At 39.1% G+C, this 14,788-nt stretch overlaps 1 pseudogene; it reads left to right on the top strand.

Moving 5' to 3' along the window:
• The first annotated feature begins 1,406 nt into the window (after positions 1–1,406).
• LOC147549418 (uncharacterized) lies at positions 1,407–4,222 on the top strand (annotated as a pseudogene).
• Positions 4,223–14,788: the final 10,566 nt, after the last annotated feature.

Below are 14,788 nucleotides of genomic sequence, written 5' to 3'. Positions count from 1 at the left end.
TCACCGTTTCAAGCCTTCAAGGTAAGTCTCTTGAAAACAGAGATTAGAGAGAAGAGAAATAGGAGGAAGTTAGAGAGAGGGAGTTTATTCTAATTTCTCTTGTTCTCCAGCCGGAAAAGAAGAAAGAACAGTCGAAATCTATCTCGTAAAGCACTTTAATTCATAGTGGAGTGGGTACGATTATTCTTCCGATGAAAAGGGTTTAGATTGTTCATTGTTGTCACTATACGTCTTGAAATTGGTAAACATTGGTGATTGAAGCCGAGGCCCGATCTAAAATCATGGAGTATAATTTTTTTTGGAAACAAATTCATGGAGTATTATCATTATCTTCTTCTTCTCCAAGTTCATGAATAGTTAAACACTAAGGAAGATGAGGAGAAACCACTTTAGAAGATTTTTATTTCTGCTAGCCATGTACCCCATCTAAATGATCATGTGGGTAGATTCAAGATTGTAGACAATGTCAAGGGATCTTCATAACATCAACTTACCAAAAGGTAACATAATTTTGAGACTCTGAGATGAAACCTGCTCACAAGTTGGAAATGGGTCTTTCCAAGAGATCTTCAATTTTTCACTCTCTCTCTCACTAACTTCCCTTTTGTCTCTCTGTGTCTCTCTCTAAGCTCTGTTTAGACTCACGATTTATTCTTTTAGAGAGAAGAATTAAGTGGAGATGGAGAATGGGACGATGTGAAGGCGAATGAGAGATACGGTGGCAATTTTGTAATTAAACTATGAAAGTATGACTTATTAAATATTGTCTTTACCTTGGTTTAAGGAGTACAGTTGTACTATTTACATATTGTTTGATCTTATAAGATCAACGAACAAGCAGTTCAAGCTCATATTTCTCCTCATGAACTTGAGCTCATTGAATCATGACTCTATAAGAAAACAGAAGGGAAAACGATGACTGGGACAAACATCCTTCTTTAATAAAAGATATTGTCTAGAAGCCCTTCTCAAAATTTAAAATATAGTCCTTCGTAGAAATAAAGTTACCTATTTAAAAAACAATAATCCTTTCCTTCTTAGAAATAAAATAACTGATTTAAGAAAAAAAAAACAAAATAAATTTCAAGGGTTAAAAGGAGAAATTAAAATCTCTCTCTCTCTCAATAAAATACTAATAACTAATTTAAGAGAAAAGAAACAAAAAAATAATACAAAAAAATAATAACTAATAAAAAAAAAATTCTCTCTCAATAAAATATAAAATAAATTTCGTAACATTTGATTGATACAAGTGTCCGTGCCCTAGGACACGGGATATACCCTAGTAATATATAAATCTTCAATGTTAGTATATAAACAAGGACGCTTAGTTACCCGCAAAGGTATTGAGAAACTCATTCACTTTTACTCTACTTGTCTCTAGCTCATCTATATTAACTATTAAAATGGCTCAAATGAATTTCTTGAAGTTGTCTCTCTATCTATTCGGTGTCTTTATATCTGCACTTAGTCCAAGTCTAGGAAGTGATAATAAAGCTTCGATTTTTTCTTTGACTTGTGGATGTATAGAGTGTCCCAACTTTGATGTCATTGATTCTGGAAATGATTTTGAAATTCGATTCAATTCATCCACGTGGATATCCACTTCTCCTATCGAGAATATCTCCTTCGTTAACTCCACTAAAACTGGTTCTCGACAGTAAGAATTAGAATACTTTGCGCATATTTTAATTTTTAAATTTCTTTTGTTGTCTTTATTACTTTTGTTTAAATAAATCTATCAGTCGGAGAGAATTGTGTCTAATTAACATATTCATGTTTCAACAGACTATTTGATTATATCCAAGGGAAGAACAGTTACAATAAGAAAATAGAGATGACAGCTCCAGTACTAACTCATATCTCCCCAAGTGATGGCCCTTTATGTGATTTCTCATTCGTTGTTAGCCTTTACACTCCTAAAAAGAATCAAGCAGATCCACCTACTAGTACTGAGTTATATACGCTGATGATTGTATCATTTTCGGAAAAAATTCTCTAGAGAATGTGCATAATCTAAAAACCTTCCTTAGTTTTTTCTAGTTCAGCTTCTGGACAAACTATAAACTACAATAAATCTAATATATTCTACTCCAAAAACTCTCATCCAAAATTTAAACGCATAATCATGAGAACTCTAAAAGTAAAATATGCTTCTACTTCAGAAAAATATCTTGGAACGCAGCTTTTCATCGGAGCCCACAAAACAAAAATTTTTAATAGTATTCTAGATCAGATTAAGAATAAATTATCTAAATGGAACCACTCTTTCCTTTCTCAGGCCGGTCGTACAGTAGTTGTCTCTGCTGTAGCGGCAGCCGTTCCCCGATATCAGATGCAATGCTTTGCCATTCCTAAAGGCATAAGCAAATGCATAGTGACTTTGCAAAAGTCCTTCTGGTGGGGAAAGTCCAAAGGCATTTGTACGAAAGCTTGGTCGTACATCTGTCTTCCGAAAAAACTAGGAGGGCTAGGTATTCATCATCCTCATATAGATAACACAGCCCTCCTTAGCAAGCTAGCCTGGAGACTTAAGTCTGACCCAGATGCCATTTGGGTTAAATTCCTGAAAGCCAAATATTTTCCTAAGACGGACTCTCCGGGTCCGGCCAAATCCCATCACTCATGGAATTGGAAAGTAATTAGAAAGCACTATGATCTTATTAATAGTCATATCACTTGGGAGGTGCAGACGGGGGAAAACATTAACATTTGGAAAGACAATTGGATCCCAGGAGTTAACGAGCAAATTCAAAATATAAACAATTCTACCCTAACTACTGTGTCTCAACTTATAAGTAATAACATGTGGGACGATAGCATTCTTAGACAAAATTTCAATGAAACCATCAGCAACCTCATCAAAGCTATTCCTATTCAGCCTGAAGGAACTGATAAAATGAAATGGAATCTAAATAAATCAGGAAATCACTCTGTCCGATCAATGTATCAGCACCTGAGTTCGATTAACCAGTCTACTCCTCCTGAGGAAGTGAACTGGAATTTTATTTGGTTTATTCCCACCATCCCTCGCATTCAGCTCTTTATTTGGAAAATTTGCACTAAAGCGCTTCCAGTTCGTCAGCGGATAGGTAAGTATATTGGTGATATGTTTAATTGTCCAAACTGTTTAGAAATAGAAACTATTGAACATGCTCTCTTGTACTGCCCCCTTGCGAAAAATATTTGGTTTCATTTTAACATTATCTCGACTAATATCCCCTCTCTATCTGAATGGATACTTTCGTGGCAGAATCCGAATCAACTTAGTTGTACCGCGGATAATATACATTTTGTTACAATTTTATGGCACATATGGAAAACTAGGTGTGATCACTGCTTTCAGCAAACCTTATACAATGTTAACAATATTTTAGATCTTATTAAAACTTTTTCCAGGATTAATCCTGCTCAGTTAAAGGCTCGACCTGCGACTGTAGCCAGATGGCAACCCCCTCCCCATCCTTTCATTAAAATAAACGTTGATGCATCTTTTGTGAAAGTTGAACAACTCATCGGTACCAGTTTCATAGTACATGACTCTCAATCGAAATTTGTATTTGCTAGCGTGCATACGGCTAGAGCCAGGAACAGTGAAGAAAGTGAGGCATTAGCCATTTTCAACAGTCTTATTTGGATAAAAGAAAATAACCACATGCAGGTCATAATTGAAAGCGACAACATCAACTTGATCAAACACCTTAACAACCCCAGGCATCAAGTGCAATGGCAATCTTTGGCGCATATTCGCAGTATAAGAAACATCAAGCGTGATATCCAACAGGTTAAATTTAGTCACACAAATAGAAATGCAAATTCTCATGCGGACAAACTCGCTAAATGGGCTCGAAGGAAGGAGAGATCAAAAATGTGGAGTTGTATTCCCTATTTTCTTTTACATATGTATTGTAATGCCACTCTGAATGCTTAGTTCTTAATATATTTATCCTTAACAAAAAGAAAAAAGTACTGAGTTATATATTGAGAAGTGGAGTACCAAGTATGTTGTTGTTAGACAATTCGGTGAGTTTGCATCAGTTGACTCCGAAGTTGGACAAGAAGCAGCGGCACTACATGCTAGCCTTGCTGGCTCTAAATGGTTAACTCTCATTGAAAAAAGTCGGGCTACTAAATCTAACTATACCGTTGCCAATATAGTTCTCGGTTTAAATATCAAAACAGAGTTAATGAGATTTGGTTGTTGTTTGACTTAGAGAAGTAAAGAAGATCATTTTACTTCTACAACAAACTAAGTATAACGATTTTATGTAATATTCTTGTGTAACACACGATGAAGGTATAGGACAAAGATATATTTTTATAAGATCATTGTGGCATGGTTCTTGCGTTTTAATTTTGACTTATATATTATGTGTTTCAACGCGTCTAGTGACCCGTATTTATGGACCGTCCGTTGGACCGTCTTGTACACGTGGACAAGAGGCGGACAGACTTTCCACATGGCAGTCATCTTTTTGAAAGTAAAAAAGTGAGTGGAGAGGCAAAGGGACTTTGATGGAAACTAGCCCAGCCTTTATGAGTGACGGGAGAAGAACACGTAATAGTAGTAAACATAATCTAAAATTTTTGTTCTCACTCTTTTTCTAAATAAAGTATTGATCAGATTTTGTTGAAATTCTACATTTGAACATGAAACTTCAGTCATGGCTCAACAACATCGTTGAAAGATGAGTCATTTAGGAAAATTTGTAACATCGCTGAACAAATTTGAACTCTCCAAATTCATGATATCTTCAATTTGAATGACTTTTGGAAGTATTCAATGGATGAAAATTGGGGCAAATTAATTTCATCATCTTATCCTATCTAAAATTAGGGGGTGTTGTCCTCTAGCATAACATGTCTTCAAACCAGGTGCAGTCATCACTTGATCAATCTTTGTTCAAAACTAGGATTTTTTTCCCCCGATATCTAGATCAATCATCTCTTAGAAAGTGGATTTGTAAGATCCAACGAGAGAAAGAGATCTTCCTTTTCCCCTTCTCGATTTGAAACATGGATCTTCCATGTGGACAGGACGGTCCAACAGATGGTCCACAAAAAACTAGTCGTTTAGACTTTTCCTTCTTTGAGACACTTCTCTTTCTAGCAGTCATCTCTTTCAACTACTAGCTGTCTACCCCTCTCGCGCATCGTCATGGACGAAACCATCACTACATCTCCATCAAGAAGAAACCAAGGGACAAGGGTTACACTTACATCTAACGGATAACTATCATAGATAAACTGCTACCAGTCGAGATGGTTGCACAATACCTACAGGGTCGGTTGTTCCATGTTTCCATCATACACGGTGTTAGGTGTACCGCTGGTAGCTAGCATGGGCGTGGGAGAGGGGGTGCAACCTGTGTCGTCGCACCGGCCCCTCTCCATCCGAGGGTCCAATATTTGGCAATGTTAAAGAGACTTATAATATGAACAGGGTTTGTCATTTTATATAAAAAAGGTTCATATCTCAGTTGGCGAGAAGTTCTTTCTACGCGCAAGAAATCTACTTAAAATTTTATTTTTCAACTGTTTTATAGGATATCATACACCTAAAGGCACCCGGCCCAGACCCACTTCATATTATAACTATTCTAAAAGCCTCTCCAATCTCTTTCTCTACCTGTTTTTTGTTTATATCTTTACTCAATTTTGTTTCTATTTTTCACTTCTTTTCTCTCTCAACTATTGTCTTTATCATTCTTTGTTCTTCTCTTTATTTCTCCCTTTCTCTTCTCTCTACCTTAGTTACTAAAATACAATAAGATCCTATGTCCTTTTATAAATGTATATTTTTTTGTCATCTAATATACATATGCAAAAAGAATAGGTTTTACGTGTTGCATTGGGTTCGAAGTCATACTTATTTGTTATATGAGTATTTTTTTTATTCATATAATTATATTTTTCAAATGTTCAGTTAAATTGTGTTCGTAGATTTATTTACTTACATCTATTATTATTAATATTCTTAATAGTATTATGTAATTATCCATAATATTTTGTGATCATCTCCCTAGTCCAGGTCGTTGCATGGACAACAACGATTAAGGAAGACTAGCACGGGATGTCGATGAGATAGCCAGTTTCATGGGCTATAAAATAGGAGTATTCAATTCGACTACGTGGGTGTGTAAAAAGTTATACACTGGATAACCCTCGATATGAGAAGTACATCACTCGTGATGAAACGTCAAAATACTTCTCATAAAAGACAATTGGAGAGATTCCTAAAAACATGAGTGCTCCACTCATCTTACGTAAGGAATGCCCGACTTTGGTTCCGTTAAACGCCGCGCCGTAAAAGGAGGTTATAAAAACGGATACTGGGAAGGACAGGATAGACATGAAGTTAAGTGAGAGCGCACGAATGGATTGTGTCATCCTCATCACATTAGGTACAAAGTGTCTCAAGGCCACTTGATGAGTAGCAACTGAAAATGCGTGGCCACGCTCAAACGGATTAGGAGTTAATCGTTTGTCTTTTACAGTTGTACTCGAAGATCAATAAAGTCTGAATGACGTGACGCATCAGATGGGATACTAAATTGACACGGGAATCGAGCATTGCATCCAAGTGAGAGTTTGAAGGAGATGTCCTTCGACCAAGGTGGCAATGCGACAAATTTGTCGTCTAGGACAGTTGATGGAGAAGATCATCAAGTCCGGTTGATTTAGGGGTCGTGGAGTATAAGCTAGAAACCAACCACGATCGTCGAATTACAAAGTAATTCGCGGCTAACTTCGACCGGATCCTACAACGGGTTACACATAAGAGTGTCAATTTGATCTAGGATATGACTAATGGGAGTGAGATATAATAATGGGAGTGTCCCATAAATATATCTCACATGCCTAAAAAGAAATTAGGCAAAGATAGTACACTAAGCCCAAAAATGGGGTTTTGGGCCTAAACCGATTCAGGCACTTTTAGGGCTCGGATTGGGATGATTTCTGGAGGGACGTTTACTTATGTTATGAAAATTAAATCTGCCAATTTTGGGTGGATTTGGACGTCATATCCTTAGGAAATTGAGAAAATATCAACTAGTTGCTATTTTCGATAATTTCCCTAAATCTTATTCTAAAGGGTGTTTAGGAAACCTAAAAGGAAGTGGATTCTTATTAGGGTTCTATATAAACACTCTTAGGGCAGAGAATAAGGTGTGGAATTTCTCTCTAAGCTTTCTTACTCTACCAGTTCAAGTAAAGAGGAGAAAGTGAGCTAATTCACAACTATCTATCTAGTCAAAGAAGAAGTAGTTCTTCAATCCAACCACCATTGGTGTGTTAGCTAACAACAAGGTGGGAGATCAAGTTGATTGCTCGTGTCCCAAGTAGAGGAGCTACGTTTGAAGCTCTTGGTCTTCTCCAAAGCAATTAGAAAGGTTCGAGGAAAAACTAGCGATTAAGGTAATCATCAAACTAGTTTTATTTACTTAGCATTATTGGTTTATGCATGTGATCCTGAGGATACTAATATTAGACATATGATGTCGTTATCCACTATAAACATTAGTATAAGGGTGTAAATCCCAACATACCAACCCTCGGCGGAGCAACCAATGGAGAACAGCGTAGGTATGTAAACGAGGCAAAGAACCCGTCAGCCATGATAATCAAACCTACTATAGAAACACCACCCATCGTTTTTACTGATGACGATCTAGTTGGGTAATAACTCCACCCGCGGATTCATTGGTAATAACAGTTGTGGTGGCCAATTGGAGGGTAGGACGCATCCTGGTCGATACAGGAAGCTTAACGGAAATCATGAGTCGGACATGCTTCCAAAAACTTGGGGTAAGTCAGCACTACCTCAAATCTTATAAGTGTTGCTTGACAGGGTTCGGCGACAACCAGGTCGAAACAGACGGAATAGCAACCCTGCCCGTACTAATCGGCGAAGGAGAATCAAAGAAAGCGATAATGTTAAACTTCGTCACTGTCGACAAGATGTACGCCTATAACATCATACTAGGCAGGAACTTCCTGAGGGAGTCAGGAGCAATATTTTCCATGAACCACCTCATGATGAAATTCCCAATTCCGGGAACGAATCTCAGAGGGACGGTCGGAGGAGACCAAAAGGTTGCCAGGGAATGCTATCTTATTTCCGCCCAGGGCTGCGAGGAAGAAGCGATCAATCCGATCACCGTTGGAGGAGACAAAGTTTTCTACGGGACCCGACAGCGGACATGCAGAGCTGAGAGAATCAGGTCACCACTACCTCTAATCTATTTCCTTTTTTAATAAATCCATTAGGCAAAAGAAGTAGCGCTACTAGCTACATATTTTATCTAATAAAATAAAATATTTTAGCAAAAGACGCTATAAAAGGAGGAGTCCTAGTTAAACTCGCTCTGACTGAGCAGGTAGCCCTGATAGCGAAAGCTACGACCGGGGGACCCAAAGGTAGCCCTGATAGCGAAAGCTGCGACCAGGGGACCCAAAAGGTAGCCTTGGTAGAGAAAGCAGCGACCAAGGGTCTTAATTTAAAAACAACCCTGCTAGCGAAAGCCACGACCACGGACAGGACAGCCTCGGTAGCTATGGCGACGACCGAGGGCCCTAAGGAGCAGTCCCAGTTGGACTGAAACTTTACTCGAGTAAAACTGGCTCTTCACCAAGGTCCCAAGGAGAAGTCCTAGTCAAACTGATCGGCTCAAGCCAGAAAATAAGGTAGCTCCGGTAGCCACGGCTGCGACCCGAGGCCTCGCAAGGAGAAGTCCTAGTTAAACTTAAAATCTTTACTTGAGTAAAACGTGGTCCCCATTGAGGATCCCAAGGAGAAGTCCTAGTTAAACTACAGCCCAGGCGAAGGTGACCGGGGGAAAAGGAGAAGTCCTTGCGAAGCCTGTCAGGCGAAAGCAGACAAAACAGCTCTGGTAGCCCAAGCTACGACCAGAGGTACGGAGGAGTCCCGGCGAAAACTAGTTGTGCTCAAGCCAACGAAACCAGCCCTGGTAGCGAAAGCAACGACCAGGGGTCTAAGGAGAAGTCCTAGCTAAACTAGTTGTGCTCAAGCCAACGAAACCAGCCCTAGCAGCGAAAGCAACGACCAGGGGTCTAAGGAGAAGTCCTAGCTAAACTAGTTGAGCTCAAGCCAACGAAACTAGTCTGGTAGCGAAAGCAACGACTAGGGGTCTAAGGAGAAATTCTTGCTAAACTGTTCAAATCATATTAATAAAAGACAGCCCTAGGAGCAATAGCCACGATCAGGGGCAAAAGTAGGATCGAAAATCGTCATGATTTACAGAGCCACACTAATTTGGGTTCTATTTTGCAGAAGGAAATAGTAAGATTAGAGCATGATAGATTAAGCTTAACTTTCTTTAAATCTTGCAGAAGCGATCATTCGGAGCATGCGTAGTAAGTTTAAGGATGCATTAGTAAGATTAGGGTTTCAGATAAATAATCGTCCCACATTTAAGTATTTGCAGATAAAAACAGAGTAAAAAAGGAAGAGCATCAAAAAACGCCCATCATCAACTATTACAGGTTAGACGAAGAAGAAGAAACAGGAGAGCAGGCAGACAGAGAGATTACATCAGAAGGAGTTAATTTTATGGAAGTTCGTATAATCACTGCCACGAGACTACCGTCTAACAAACGAACTAAGTATCCCGTTATCTCAAAAGTCACTCGCCGGCAGTCATCCAATACCCCTCTCTGGGAGAGTTGCAAGGGATAGAAAGGTTCGCCAAACAGAATCGCTTCTAAATTCTCAAAAACGGACAAGCTGATAAACCGAAAAAACCTGATCGGGCCTTTACCTTCAACATTTATGAGATAATGGCGAACGTAAAAACTTTCAGCAAGAAGCGTCAGACGAAAATCTAATCCCAAGGTTATCTCGGGGAAGAAGCCCCTCGATGGACAAACTGGCCATGAAGGAAATGGATGGAATTATCCACCCATTTGAGTCATATTTATAGGCCTAGGTCAGGGGACGACGGAACGAACAGACGAATAAGTCAGGGAAAAAGTAACCGAACAGTCAGTATTGAAGATAAATCATCGCTCCTTCGTAAGAGGGCGGTTAATATCCAGAAAACAATAAACAGTAAGGAGAGAGCTCTAACAGGTGACTTTATTCATTTACTCAGCTAAACTTATTACACAAGAAATGGCAACATAAATACATCAAGAAGGGTATGACTACTCGGATCTATTACAGAAGAAATTGGAAAGAGCATACAAAACCCTTGAAAAAGAAGTCGAGGGCTAGGAAAAAAAACCAAAGAACGCGAAAGACTAGAGGAGCAGCCACGCCGTTCGGTTAAACGGAAACTGAGAAATTACCAAGAGCCACCTTCCAAAGAATCGCCAAAGCAAGAAGACAACCAAGGGAAAAAATAACCCCCTCGCCATCATCACCTGGCCCTGAGCTCCCCATTTGGAGGCAGCACTGGCTTCTCAACAACCTTGAAGGATCCTCCAAAATAGCTCATGTGGTTACCACGACTATTATGGAGAAGTCCACCCTTTATCACGGTCATTATGGAGAAACACTCTTCAGGTAAACGACTAATGTGAATTCAAACAAAGGCCTCATCTCGGACTTCTGACGAAAACAGAGGTTAAGTAGCGAAATCGAAGAATATTTGCAAAGGAAGATTGTCTTTTCTTTCTAGATTCTCGGTGATGAGAAGCGGAAGGACCAAAGTCTGCTATTTATACTAGGAAGATAACCAAGAGACTTCTTGAAAACGGACGAACGAGCATTAAAGGCAAAGACCAAACACATCTCGGGAACAAGCAAGGGAATGATGACCAAGGGATACACACAGCTCAAGATCGATCAGGTCTGATAGAATAACAGCAGATTTCAAAGAGACGTGATAGCCTCCCATTAGCAAGACACCACGTGTCCACGCATGCTGAAAGGGCTTTCTTGTACCACGACTCAAAAGATCAACGCTGAAAACGCGTGAGCAGAAGATCAGATTTGTGACGTCATAAAGATCGCGCATGGAGAAGAGATTAATTACTTGCGCAGAAGACAAAACGTGTCTTGGGAGAGCGAACCACATGTCAGGACAAAATACAACTGAGACGGCTCTGGCGAAGATAACATTCAGTCAGGAAGAGTTTCCAATCAGCAAATACCAATCAGCTCTAGAAAATCGACAAAAAGACCGAGCTACGAAACAGCCCAGGTCCAGGTAAGACCCAAAGAGTTTCGCGAAACAGCTCTAGGACAGGTATTACTCTCGACTTCAAGTCTTCAAATAAAGTAAAAACACACGAGTTACTTCTACTCCTTAGTCTCTTTACTTTCAACTAAGGAGTGGCGGGACTCATGATGATGCACAAAATGTCCAGATGTTGACTAACGTCTGAAGAGTCAAGATCAGACCTGAAGTCTCTTGGATCGACTCGGCTTAAGGCAGCAGGACAGCTAAATACCTAATAGTCCACCACATTTTCCCCTAACTGGGAGGTCGGCCAGAAGAAACCAGCTCTGCACAAAACGCCTTTGACATGGATAGATCAGTCCTGGGGTCTCAAAAGGAAAAAGAGGGTCTCCATAGGTTCAGCCCATATCTTACGCCCAGAACTGGGGAGATATCAGCGCTGCGCGACCTAAAGACTTAATCCCGAACTTTCTAGAAAGATCTCAGTCGGCCGCATATCTTGAAGTGTTTAAGCCTGATTGAACTCCAAGTATCTAAAGGAGGAAACTTCTCCTCTAGAGTCTATCACTCCGGCAAAATATATACAAAGTATCCTTGAACTTAGGAACTTTCGCTTATCAAAGATCTGGGATAGACTTGAAGAGAAACCCTAGATACGCTAAAGAGGAAACTTCCCTTACGGTTTGACGGCAACCGCCTCCCCACCGCCACTAATTGCAGTCGGCCTAACTTCGCCTATAAAAGGCCCCCCACATCGTCCTTCTGAAGACACGATATCTTTACCCCAAAAAGATCACAAAAACTCAGAGTTCCCACAACTTTCCCCCAAAAGGATCAATCAATATTCGTTCTTTTACTGCAAAGAGCACCCTGACTGGCTTGAGCGTCGGAGCAGTTTTCGAACCCTTTGCAGGTTTTCCCCCCTTTGGGAATAGACAAACAGGAATAAGGAGCAGGAGCAGAAGCAAGGGGCTGGAAGCGGAGCTAGAAGAAGAGCTGATTAGAGGAATCTCACCTCTCGTAACAGAATATACCATTATAACGGAGGCTGCCATGCATCAACTCCCGATTTCATGCTGATTTAACCGAAAGCCAATTTTTGACACCAGCAGAACCTACCTTCAAAGGTATTAGTTACTCCCATATTCCCCGTGAGGGCAACTCCAAAGCAGACAAGATTGCGAATTGGGCTCGTTGGAGAAAGATTACTAGAGAATGGTCGGCGTGCCCGACTTTTATAAATGTTTTGTAGTTCTCCTTTCTTTTGTGTACTCAACAAAAAAAAATCAATTCTCTTACTTCTCTTATCTAATTTCAAAATGTACCATTTCTTTTTTCTTCTCTCTCACCACCTTTCTCATCGCATCCTTAGCGAAATAAGATATCCCTCTAAGATCTTATGTTCATACATATCTCTCTTCATCATTTTCTATTTAGCTTCGGGGCATTCAAATCCCTGAAATCTCTATGACGATCTTTAATATTTTCTAGTCATAAAGCTAGAGATGATGTTGATGGTTTTTGTTTTGGGTTTGGGAAACACCTAAATTTTGTAAGTCTCTGTTATTGTATGTAAATTAAGGATTTCATAAGGGTTTTGTAAATTTGCAATCGACTCAAAGATTTTGAAGTATAGCAGGGTTCATGTCTTTGGCTCACAGCATTAGGGTTCCGAAATTCTTTTAGGTGAGACTTCTTACAGAAAATCAGTCTTTCATTTAACACATTTTGTACCATTTGTTCTTCGAGTTAAGGATTCGTTAATAAACACAAAATCAAGTTGGCACGTATATTTATTTTGTACGATCTGTTTTTTCTAATGTGTTAACTTAATATTCTAAGTTAAATCTATTTTCACATGTGCACTTCGCGAACGCATTTGATAGAACTGTCTATGCCGACGGGCATGAACAGGTTATAACTTCTTATGTAATAACGAGCACGATATCATTTCTAAAATATACCTTCCTCTTGAATGGCTAAGGTTACACCACCCACACTTATCTCCAAGAGTTGAGATTATACTTCCCAAACTTAACTTAAATATTAGACAAAAATATCCCCTCTCGATTTTTAGCAAATCCCACGCGACTTCGCTTTTCAATTTGAAATTTGATAGACTACCTTCCCTTCTCCCATAGACGAGGGTATAGACAAGGGTTATACCCTCGTACATAAAGAACAATATATGTAGGTATAACTACATATATATATATATATATATATATATATATATATATATATATGTCCAAAGAGACATATCAGAGGTATGTCTAAATATACAGAGAGAAAATTATGAGAAGTACATGTACTTAAGAACAGACGGAAAGAGAGCGGTGGTAGTGGAAAAGCATCAGAGAATGTGAAATTAGGGGCCACTTCTTAAACATAATAAATGAAGTTTAGCACTTTCCCTATTAGGCCTAGCTTTCCTCTATCAAGTTTTTTTTTGTTTTTTTCTTCCTCTATCAAGTTATGGATGCCAAATTTATTTTCTTGTATAAATCTTCTGTGGGAGGACTCTAAAATTGGTGGCTTAAAACAAGACTTTGCTTTTCTTTTTGTCTTTTCTTACATAAATGTGCATGTATGCAAGAAAGGATAAAAAAAAAATGGGAGGGAGAGGGAAAGAGTCAGAGAGTGTGAGATTGAGGCCACTTCTTAAAGATAATAAATGAGGTCCAACACTTTCTTCTATTAAGTTATGGACGCCCGTTTCAACAAAAAAAAAAGTTATAGACGCCCAATTTAATTTCTTGTTTAGATCTTCTTTGGGAGAACACTAAAATTGGTGGCTGAAAACTAGGCGTTTCTTCTCTTTTTCTCTTTTCTTACATAAATGTACATGTATGCAAGAAAAGACAGAAAGAGAGATGCGTGGGAGAGGGAAAGATTTAGAGAGCGTGAGATTGGGCCCACTTCTTAAAGATAATGAGTGAGGTCCAACATTTTCCTTGTTAGGCCTAATACTCCTCTATTAAGTTATGGACGCCCAATTTAATATCGTGTTTAAATCTTCTTCGAGAAGACTCTAAAATTGGTGGTTTGAAGCAAGACGTTGCTTCCTTTGGGCCTGGGCCAGCCTTGTACATTTGGGCCTTTTGACTTAAGGTCATCTTGTTTGATTAGTAATCTTAGTATTAGTAGTACTAGTATTATAGCTATAGTCAAGTACCTATGTGGGTTTGGTCAGAGTTTTTATCTCGAGAGAGATTACATATGGAAAGGTGGTTGTTACTTGTTTGGATGTTTATGTTGGAGTTTCAAAAACTGAAACAATGAGGGAGAACTGAAAAGTACCGGTAGGGACTATTAGAGCAACTCCAACTTCAGCCTGTCTTAGGCCCTAAAATCCACTTTTACACCCAAAGCCCCTCGAAATCAGCTCCAACCTAAGCCCCTCTTGGGCCTTTAAATTTGAATTTCAATTTCGAATTTTCCTCTTTTCTACCCACCCAACAACCATATTAAATTTCTCTACAGATCTCCCTTTTTTATAAATACAACTCTCTTTCTCTACAAACTCACATCAAACTCTATCTTCTTCTTTCTCTACAACCTTGGTGTGCTTCATCTTCCATATTATTTTTTATATACCTCAATCTTTCTCTACAATGAAAAACAAATTTATGTTATTGAAC

The sequence above is a fragment of the Eschscholzia californica genome, unplaced genomic scaffold (genome assembly GCF_041429995.1).
Source record: "Eschscholzia californica isolate CP2 unplaced genomic scaffold, dmEscCali1.0.p SCAF_3, whole genome shotgun sequence".
NCBI lineage: Eukaryota > Viridiplantae > Streptophyta > Magnoliopsida > Ranunculales > Papaveraceae > Eschscholzia > Eschscholzia californica.
Note: the sequence above shows the minus strand (reverse complement) of the source record. Positions and strands in the feature narration are given on the sequence as shown.